A 12,121-nucleotide genomic window follows, 5' to 3' on the forward strand; every position below is an offset into this window, starting at 1 on the left:
CAATACAGACTGTAATTACAGCACAAACATCCAGTCAGTCAATTACATCTGCAGAAGCGTTAACATACCTTGTGAGAAACACATTTAAAGGCGCCATGCAAAATTGTAGCCATTGTATAATGGAACAAATGGCGATGTTACAGGTTTTGTTTGCAATAGTCCGTTATCAGACGGTTGGGATGACAGGTACACTCACATGTAGAACCACATACTCTAGCTGTCATACACAATCCACGAGGGACATGCATCCAAACTATACGTGTCTCTACACATAGCAGTTGCAATTACACACAACAAAACACAATACAGGCCGTCTCCCTGAAGGTGGGGCAAATGGGCAATGCCCAAGTGGAGAATTCAATTATACCCCACTGTTGCCACGTAATTGGCGAATGGAGTAGCTGCACAGCTGTTGTGCAAGTAATAAGTCACTCAGGAACACCAATTGGAGGCAGGAAACCACATGTCACAGATATCGACGTATATAAGGATGACTTGCCAGACATTCAAACCATATGCTCATACCATAGAACTGTTTAAACAGTGTAAGAGAGATAGAGACGAAAGTCCGGAATGATAACAAGGTATGTAGAACACTCGGTATGTAAGTGTATGTATAGCATGTTTCGTATTAATTATGTTAGTGTATGTATAGCCTGGTTTGCATTAATTAAAAGTGTCCGCAATGCATAAAGTGGGAAAAGGTATTTATGTAGTGATGTCTTGCTGAGCATACTAATGCTTGTAGAAATTGTGCGTCCAGCAGTGGGCCACAAGGTAAACATCACAGACACCACAAGGGATGCTACATGAGGGCTTGAAACAGAACAATTCAATACCACCCACCGTCAGTGGTAGGGTATGTCCAACAAGTATGTGCCATAGCAGGGGATAGTATATGTTGATATACTGTCACAGTAGGCATGTGTATGGGCATATAATGACAATGACATGTCTAAGGTGGTCCCGCTGTGCAAGTATGCTTTGCATTATGGGATACTATGTAAAATATGTGTAATGTATAGTATTGTAGGTAGATATGTCAGATATGCTACACAGCATAACAGGCATATCATGCATACCAAAGGTATCATCTATTGGCATGTACAATGTACAATAACAGGATACATATGGCTTGTAGTCACGGGACATTGTAATAGCATGATAGCTAATCTAAATGGAAGGGCTACTCAAGTAACCATGCACAAAGGACATGTAATAGCTTCACAGGTTCATAGTGGGGTACTATGCAGTGTGGCAAGTCTATGTGTAAGCACAACCACAGTATTCACACCAGTGGCACCTTTCTAGGGTAGTGTCCTGTGAACAGCAGAGCCATGTGTTACCTGCACCTCTGCACAGTACAGCCACTGCAGTGATCCCTGGCGTACATGTGTCTCCCATCCACCAAGTGAGGTATCACATGAACAGTGCTACTGAGTGTCCCTGCGTGATGTACATAGGAATAATGTTCCAAAGCATGGTGAGTGTCCGGTTTGGGAATGTAACCCTCAAGCACATCCCACTCATCACTGGGTGTGTGCACATATCCATGAGCATGTTGCTCACAGTGGCTTTTGCTTATGTCATGTATGTGGAGTATATCCATTAATATTGTTGTGGACATGGGTTCTGTCTGTTCAGCAGAGGTCACCCCTGAGTATGTAGTATGCAAATGTGTACAGATGTGGTGTCCGTAGTTCAGCCGCATACTTTAACTGTCAGAGCTCAATAAACGTCATGGCGTGTTAATGTTGTGGTATGTAAAGCCGTAGCTGTTGTGTAAGGTACACCCTAAATGGGGTGTTGTACCCTTGAATGTGTGTATATGTCTGGAGTTCAGAGGTACAATGGGTGCCTATGTACCAGCTACACACCCAGTACAGATAAGTGTGGCCACGTAGAAGGATATCCACGCCACAGTGGCAATATGGTTATCACAGGAGTGGGTGTGACATACGTGTATACTACGAACATGCACAATGTATCATGTATGTAGGGGACTACCACCTATGTGATAGTCAGTGGGTGAATGGTGTAATGCAAAGGGGATGCTCATACACCTTGTGTCATGCAGCTTGAGGCCATGATATTGATATCAGGTATCCGTCACAGTGACACCCTTATGGATGGAGTCAGTATCAGCTGGTGGAGCAATCATGGTGCTTTGTATGCAGTGGTCTGTAAAGCTAGGCAGGGAAAGTCCCTCTGTGCTAGCCTGTACCTCAGGGAAGCATATACCGAACATGAGGGGCCCTATGACTGAGGACTGTGGTATGCCAAGTGTAACTGCAATACAGTAGGTACTATGGTATGCTACCCTCATTGTGTGTGTCCTGTCCATGAGCCACTTTGCATAACATCCTGAGACATAGGGTTCAATGTGCAGGTGGATGTGTATGTTGTCAATAACAGAATGGAGAACGGTGCTGAAAGGCAATGAGAGGACAATGTAGGCTGTGTGGACCCCCGTACCATCATCAACTACCCTAGTAACTGTATGAAAAGAGTCCACCAGGTGTAGGAGCCATGCTCTGGCCCTAACAAGTCCAACCTGGGTGGCATCAAAGGACCGGAGCCCAACAATGTCTCTGTGAATGACGTCCACGATGATGTGCCCCATAGCCATGCAGAACAGTCCAGTCAGGTGTGTAGGGCAATAGTCCCACTTGTGCATCATGGTGCCACCTGTGTGGAGTGTGATAACTGTTGCTGTGTGCCATTCAGGGGCCACAATGTCTGATACAAGGCTATTACTGAATATGGTGGCCTAGTGGGGAGACATGTAATTCAGAGGTTTGTGGACAGCACAGCCTTGGACTTTGGATGGTCACATGGGGCCAGTGTCCCAGGCCATATAGAGTGCAGATTAGTACTGTGCAGGTGTGACCGCAGGGACACTGCAATGTTCCTGCATGGATTGTGGCTCTGTAGGGAGTGAGAGGGTGTAATGTTAGCATTGAATCCATCCACCAGCATGTTGCCAACATCACCTGGTTCTGTAATGTTCCTGAGTAACTGTCGTATGTGAGAGCAGATGTGGGTATTGCCATTGACTACTGACATACCACCATAATGCCTTGTGGTACACCCCGGAATGTGTCACAGTAATGCTTACGTAGCTAGTTTTGGAGTATGTGATGAGGGATCCAGTGGCCCTACCGAGGCTGACCAGTGAGCTATTCCACCCATGGGTTTGTACACCACTGTGCAACAGCCTCCACCTGTTGTTGTAAATTATGTCCATGAAACTGGACCCCCATAGTGGCGTCTGTTATCTGGTGGGTACCATCATGGCACTGTGTGGAATAGCATGATCCATGCAGTCATGTATGTGCTAATGAAGTGCACTGGGGTATGTGTCAGCATTTGTATGTGCATTGTCCAGCTGCACGGGTGTCATGACGTTAACTACCGCTGTCATAAGACGTCTGTAGTAGGTGTTGTAGTACTCATCTACTGTGTATGCCGTGAAGGGTGTGGTGCCGGGATGTGGCTAACAAGGGTGATTAGCATATGTCCGGAATCCACCAATGAGGGGATAACCCCAGCTGTGGAACACCAGTCACATGTTGGTAGTGTCCATGTCAAGGATATTGTTGGTCTTGGAGGTGGTGTGTATGGGTTGATCCAGCCGAGTGGAGGTTATGAATCACGGACAGCGTTGGCCTAATGTGTCAGTAAATGAGTGGCTATCTGAGTTAAGTGTGGGATAGTGTCAGTCTCACATCAGTAGTATCTGTCTGAGCCCTACTGTCCAGTACACCAACAAATGAGGTCTGGTAACTGTGTGGTATGTTGTTGAATCTGTAGCTTGTTACAATGTGTATAGCAGTTTTGGACACAGTTAGTTACACGTGGAGCACCTCTGATGCATTGTGCTAAGTAACTAGCCAGGATGTGTGTACAACATAGTGGAATATGGGAACACCTCAGCCGTGGGTGTGCCAGTCCAGGTACATGCCTGAAAGGTATGGTCTGTGTATAACCTGTCATTGCAGGTGTGCTCTGCAGAGCCTAGAGGCAGGTCCCAGTCACTGCAGAGATATTGAAGTGGTGCATTATAAGGAGTGCCTTGCCTGCAAGGCCAGAGATGAAGATGTCAAGCATTGCGTCACATGACCCCATGTTTTGCTTGCCAGTTCCCATTCTGGTGGTGAATGTTATTGGAAACTGTGCAAGACAGGCAGTATAGAAGCAGCAAGAGTCTTACATGTGATCTGTACTCCCAGGGCTGACAGGTGCAGGTCATCTGTGCCAAAGCATCATGTTGTTTGACCATGTCAGTCAAAGCCGACAGATACCAGATGCCTGTGGAATGACAGCAGAAGCATAGTCAACTGTTGAAGTGACACAGTCAGTCGTTGTACAGTGGTATCAGGTCCAGATGAATGCATAATGCTCCCCAGGGCTTGGGCTACAAGACTGGTGAGCTATTGCATGTCTCTGCACACATAGTCTGTGAAGTTGCATCTCAGGGCAGTCTCACTAACATGGAGAATGACAGTCACATTGTACCTGGTGAGGTGTGGCATGGGTGCATAGGTTATGTTGCAGAACCAGTTACCCAACAGCAAGATGTAAGCGATTATCGCCTTGTGTAGCCCACTGAGTGGAACAGCAGTGTGACCGCCTACAGAGTCACCTATGACAGGTGTGTTGTGTATGTTATAACACCCTATTGGCTGTATGTGATGGGCACACATGAGTCTGTGGGCTATAAGTTGTTGTTGTTGTGTTTGGTGATGGGGGCTGCCTTTGGTGCCTACACAAAGTATGGAGAGGTACTGCACATGTTGTCCTCGTATGTGTAGCCTGTGGTGGAGATCTTGTGAGACTATGTGACGAGTGGGGTGTGTTGCGAATGTTACACATCCCCACATGAGTGTCAGGTGCAGTCAGGGTTGGTGACAGCATTACCCCCAGCTGGGCTGCATATGTGCATCCCCCACAGGCTGTAGTGTCATATGTTTGGAGGTGAGCATTGACTGTGTACATGAGACAATTGCTCTATTGCCACATGTATGCCGTATTCATCATATAGACAGGCAATGGCACTGGTACGTGACAGTTGGACATGCCTGTATATACAACCATGTCTCAAAAGATATGCGAGTTATGTGTGCACAACAGCTGTTGTACTGTAAGCAAGCTGGAAATGTAAGGACAGACAGTGTACCTGTGAGAAATGGTGTGGAATGGGTGCTATATTAATCAGTAGCTCATGACGTGCTCACAAGTTCTGAGCAAGTGCTGAGCATGAACATACAATACAGATAGGGTGTTGGATAATTTCAACCCACAAGTGGTGACGACAGTCATATTTGGTGGCACCACACTATAACCCTGCTGAGTATGGTCTGCAAGTCCATAAACCATTATCAATGTAGATGTTAGCAGTACAGATGTACATGACAGTACGGATGTTTGACTACATATACCTTTGTATGTCACAGGAGTGTTCTACCAGTGGCCTGTTGACAGAATCACAACTACAAAAGGTGCCAGAGTGACATGTGCATATCACACCATTGCCAGCTACAGTAAAACAGGGTTAATGTGTTGTACTCCACCATCATTGTAGCCCATACCACACAGTCAAATGTCAGGCATCTGTGTATGTAAGGATGTGAATGGCCATGACCTATGAGCAATAGCTGTCTCAGTGTTGTGAACAACATACAGAATGGGCTGTGTGGGTGAGGTGTGTGACATATGTGCACATTCTGATGGATGATATCAGCATTGTCACTGCTAGGTGAATATCCCTGTACCCATTAACTACCACCTAGGCTGTGGTCAACATTATGGACACTGTGTAAGGGATGGTGCTGTGCAGTACACCTCCCTGAGTTAGTGACATCTCCAGGCCCCTTAGGTAGTCATACAAGGTACACATGTCATGACAGGGTGCCATCCATGAGCACGGAGATCATTGGACAGGAATACACAGCACTCGGGTGACCAATATTGGATCACATATCACCTTTAAGGGGTATTGGCCATGCATGGATGGGCGATACCAACCTTCACAATCCTCACTTCCACTATGCAGCATGCTGTCTACCTTGCATAAAGACATTTGCTACACTATGATGTTGGACATGCTACATGTCCATATCCTGATCTGAAAGACATACGTCATGGGCAGCCACCGTCCTACTACTAGTATCACCACATGCTGGACAGATCCCTGTGCCATGCATGTGACATACTCCCGCCATACCATGCAACCCTGTCCATCAAAGCTGCACATGTCATCCCTGTCATACATGGTGTGATGGCCACATGGTAGATGTAGTATCAACCGTCTGGATCAGTAATGTGGCACTGATGCACCACGTGGTGGCATAATGTCTGTTGGATACAGCTAGGAAACCTTGCCCATACATGCTATAGTTGATAACCATCCCTGCGAATGACGTCCGACTACCCATTGTCCCATGTCTATCACATCGGCAACACAGGCGATCCGTGGCAGGATGTTGAACAGCTGTACAGTGCCATGTAGATGTATATGGCAAAACACATGCATGTAAAGGTTTCCATGCGTATGTGTGCAGTGTCACTGCTCAAGTCCATTAAGGCGGTGTATGTGTTGATATGTGACATATACACAGCATCAAGGTCAACAACATTACTGTGGACACATCCAGGCATGTGCAGATAGGTAAGAACACCAGTGCAGGCAAACAGACATACCCACATCAAGACAGCATTCACATGGAGTATGAAACAATGTAATGAGGTGACAATGCATAATGGGTGTTACATGTGTGTGACACAAACATGTCAGTCATGTCAGTGTCATGATGATTTGCAAAGATAACTGTGCAGATGTACGAGATTTACTAGAAATGTATGTGCGGCAGTATCTCTGTACATCTCTGAAACTGTGACCTGTCACCATCATTATGTCTTACAGATAATGCCTCGTACATGCCTACCAGCGTACAGCCCCCAGGAGGATGATGTCCTCATCCTGTACCTCCATGAGAACTACGAGGTGTTGTGCAGCCATGTGCCACAGCATGCCCAGCAGCAGGACAACCTGTGGTAGGATCTTTGCAGGAGGGTGAACGATGTGGGTGGCCATAACCGCACCTACCAGCAGGTGTGCAGACACTGCATGGACTTGATACGACATGCAAAACAGCATGCCACTGCAATCGCCAGGGAACAAGGTGGAACAGGTGGTGGGCCACCAACCCAGCCCACACACACCGAGAAGCTACTGGCCAGTCTGGGGACACCCTTAGAACAGCATCCACAAACACTAGCTGCCATCGTGGAGGTGGGTGTCTCCCAACCAATGAGCCTGGAGTTGCCTGGTAAGTCAGTACTGCACATATGGCTATTTTATCCCATTTAGTTGCATGTGTCACTGTACATTATGTAATGTAACAACATATGCAAGGTATGTGGACACACATGCTGCATACTACAGTATGCTACCCTGTGTATGCACACATGTGCATATTATATGCTATTGTACAGGCGACTGTGTTAACATGCACAGTGCACCCTGTGGCTGTCATACAGTCATGGATAATGTTCATACTGCTGTGTCACCCCAATACAGGTACCTCTGGTGTGCTGCACAGACATGAGTCCGTTGCAGGTGAGACTGTCATCAGTATCAGGCATGTTAAAGCATAGATCTATTTGCCATGTGGCCAGTTAACACTTGTACACTTGATGTTCGTTCCAGTCACGATAAACAGGTCGCATCACCCATCATTCACACAGGCCACCCATGTGCAATATATACAAATGAAATGATAGATCGACATGAAACCACAGTATTTGTCATTGCTACATGTGTGGACAGCTGTGCATACAATAGTGGAGATGTTCTACAATGGATGCATATGTACTATACATTGGAATGACACGTGTGGAACGCAAACAGTACTACACAGTGAGCTGTGTTATGGGCAGCCCACAGGAGTTACCATTGTGTTATATGCCCCTGCAATGGGTGCACACATTGTGATGTGCCATCTGACATGTCCCAGACATGTAGTGTTTTGGCTGCAATATTGTCACACTATCCCATAACCCATACCCCACATACCAAACATACAACCCGTTGTCTGCATAGCCCTGTGGATGTTGACATATCCGACATCTATGGGTGTATGTCATATGGGACAACACAGACATGTGTGATAGATGGCCATCATACACATTTGTCCAACACATGTGCACACATGGCCATGGGGGATGGCCAGAGACACGTAGCCACACAGTAGATGTGATGTGTATACACCCTGTTTTACATTGTCCACACATGGTCCAATTATAGCCTTAGTTGACCGATTATACAGTTGATGTGGTACACTGGACATCCTAAAAGCCTGTGCACAGCTACTGGAGGTGTCACTGACGTCTACCATATAAGATGTGTTGAACATCACGACTGCATCATAGCATGACAGTAGTCACCTGTACAGCTTCCACAGACATTGACACCACATCAGGCCACAGATACTGTACATTTCCCTTGCTGCTGTAGGACATCACCGTTAGCTGTGCACCTCCTGTGTGGTACATCAATGTCACATGGGACATGGTGAATTGACAAGTCTGCTATGTGTGGACATGGTTGCCAGGCAGCTAAGACTCTGTAGTAGTTGTGCAGGGGTGTCAACTGTAGGTCCTCCAGTGACCTGTCACATGACACAGCATGGTTTGGTGTGTATACACCTCAGCATCGTGGGTCACAATCCACAGTTATGTCATGGGTATGCATGCAGTTATGGCTATGCAATGTGTACATATTATGCACTGTATAGCAATATAGATGCCTCATGATGCCATGTGATGGCACAGTGTCTGTACTTCACACTGTATAGCAATGTAGACAGCTCACACTACCCTTCCATGCTCATGCACATTTGCTAAACATGTATTCTATCTGTAGGGAATACAGACAACACTGCAATGTGATGCCCATTATGATGCTGTACATGTGTCAGGACACCATTGTGTCAGACATGTATGCATGTTAATGCACACGTCAGCAGATTACATGTCAAGGTCACGTCAGCCATGTGTACTGTTATCCTGTTCTGGTCCACATGGTGTATCATGGGGATGCATGCATAATACCATGATTGTGTGAACTGCATAGCTACTGATATGACACCTGGTTGCTGTAGTGTGCACCCCAGGGAGGTATGGTAACTAACACTATTAATGTCTGAGCTGCATGCCGTCTGCTGTATCACAGGCATGCTGCATGCCATCTGTCAAATCACAATGCATGGTGTGTGTGTGTGTGTGTGTGTGTGTGTGTGTGTGTGTGTGTGTGTGTGTGTGTCTGTGTGTGTCTATGTGTGTGTCTGTGTGTGTGTGTGTGTGTGTGTGTGTGTCTGTGTGTGTGTGCGTGTCTATTGTAATTTAGTCTTTCTTTGCATTCACAGGTGATGTAGGTGCGTTACCCTCCTGCGGTCCATCTGATGTTAGTGTCCCCACAGATACTAGCAGTGATGAACATATGCATGAGGTACAGGCAGGGTTGTCAGGGGCTGAATCTGTGCCAATGGTTGCCATTCCAGCTATGTTCCCCTCTTCCCCGCACACAGTTCTGCTGCCAACACATACCACATCACCAGTGGCCATAGAGGAAGGACAGTCAGTGTCTGTTAGCATGGAACAGGAATGTGTGGTGGCTACAGAAGGTGTGTCTCCACACCATGGTGTCAGTGTAATGACAGCAGATGTGCCACACAGGCATGCGGCCGGTGCTGCTCGTAGGAGGACCTCTGGCAGACATGCACCTGCAGGACAGAGTGCAGCAGCTGGTATCACCAGACGCATGTTCCAGACTGTAATGGTGGCACAGGCATGTGCTGATTGGCAGAACAGAGAAGGGCAGGGGCTGCAGAGGGCTGTTATCCATACCCTAAATGAGAACATCCAGGCATTGGCAAATGCTCAACAGCAGATTGCTGATGTTCTGGACAGGTGATTGGGTGACATGGTCAGAATCCTTGACCGTGGCATGGCAATCCGCGAGCGTGAGCTGTCTGTGCTGGAACATCTGGTAGGAGTGAAGCATAGGCCACATGGACGTAGACCAACTACACCACCTAGTGCAGGTCACCGTGAGCATTCCACCTCACATGCCCGTTCCCATAGTGCCGGTAGCAATAGCAGTGCAGCTGGTGCTGCGCTGTCCACACCAGGACACAGCAGGCCACATGGACGTGGCCCTGGATGTTCCCAGCAGGGACATGGTTCCAGTGGACATGTGTCGTGGGACAGTAGCCAATCTGTACCTCCACCTGGTAGTGCCCGTGCAACCCCTGGCAGGCACAGGTCACATGGCCATGGCCTGACACAGTGAGCTGTACAACCTGGTCTGTACAATCTGGAGCTGTCAATAATACCCCTGTGTAGGCCTCACAAAAGGCAGAACTGTGTGCACACATACATGCACACAGCAAACACATCTGTAGGGCACCACAACACCCACATGCATACTGAACAGACATGTCCAATTATGTCACCGGCCCTTACCCACACACATGATGTCATCTACTGGTGCAGCCTATGCCCCTGGCAAACATTATCACCCTGTGCATATGATGAAGCCTGTGCCGCATCCCTGTAATCCACACCATCGGTGCAGAGACATGCTCAAATGGTCTGATGCACAGGGTGAACAGAATAGTGAGAGAAGTATGTATACCATTAGTTGCATATGAATAGTGAGAGAAGTGTATATTACATTAGTTGTGTACTGTTAACATGCACCAGACATACCATGTAGTACAGGTTTACCATGCATTGTTATATGTTCACAATATGTGTCTTGGTAACAACAGTAACAGCATGTTGGTAATGATGCCCTGGTTCCCTCCTTATGGTATACTTGCATGTGCCTACAGGTAGCAGTGTTTGCAGTCTCCCATGTGTAACTGTGGAGTACTCACAGGCACGTATGGCAATATCAACATGCTATACGTAGCCTCAACCTGACTGTTGGAAAGGCTAACATACCACAGATGTCCACACATATACTGATCCAGATGCATGTGGGCAGTTTAATAGGCTACAGTGGCTAGAGACGTGACATCCATACCAGATCACATCACAGGAATGTTGACATGGTGCAGGGGTTGTACACAGCGGTCCCGCCGATGCTAATGTTAGAGGCCACCTGATAGCATGAGGCCTCACTGTGTAGTAGTCATACCCTGTCACATTACAGGAACATGCACACACTCTTAGGGTCAACAACACTGTAATGCACACCCCATAGTGTTGAGGTGAGGGCCCCTGCCTATGTGGTCATCACCCTCACAGTACTGTGCACCCACGTGATGCGACACAGCGAAAGAACATGCACAGGTAGCCAGTATGGATGAGACCTATGGCATCAACAGGGTAGGAGACTGCATCACCATGACGGGTTAGGGATCCTGTGTGTTCTGTATGGTAGCATACACACTCACTCCATGCACCAGACAGCCATACATACATACACACACACACTGTGGAGACCACACATATCATACACATATGGATAGCTGATGTGTGTGATACATACACCACCCTTGCCTACATCATGCTTTCCACACTGCAGTATGTACAGATCTCTACAACAGTGTACAGGGGTGTGTAACAATTGTGATGCAATCCCCACCATATGTGGCATATATGGTCACACAAGCAAACACACATGGCAGTAGTGTGAATGATACACCTGCAATATGATGATACATCTGACAGACATGTAGCAGTATTGGCCGCATTATGTGTACCAACACTACGTCCAACAATTGTGGTGCTATATGCACATGGGAGGATGTAAGTGTTACAGGTGTCAGGTGACATACAGTCGGTAACACCTGACCGCTGTGTAGGTTTATGTCTTCACCGTCAAGTAACAGTAACATAGCGTACTGTTTGCACATGTAATGGTAGGATGGCATGTGACATACCTGTAAGCCGTCCCCGGCAAACATCCATCTACACAGGTGGATCACCACTTTATGTACACACATCCATCCATACCTGATGCACATCATACCATCCTGTCAGTATGTCACCATATACAGGTGTCAATGATGGGGCTGCATTGCAACTGCATGTTGTAGTTAGGCACAGA

This window comes from Protopterus annectens, chromosome 1.part1 (genome assembly GCF_019279795.1).
Source record: "Protopterus annectens isolate FY-2018-M chromosome 1.part1, PAN1.0, whole genome shotgun sequence".
Lineage (NCBI taxonomy): Eukaryota > Metazoa > Chordata > Ceratodontiformes > Protopteridae > Protopterus > Protopterus annectens.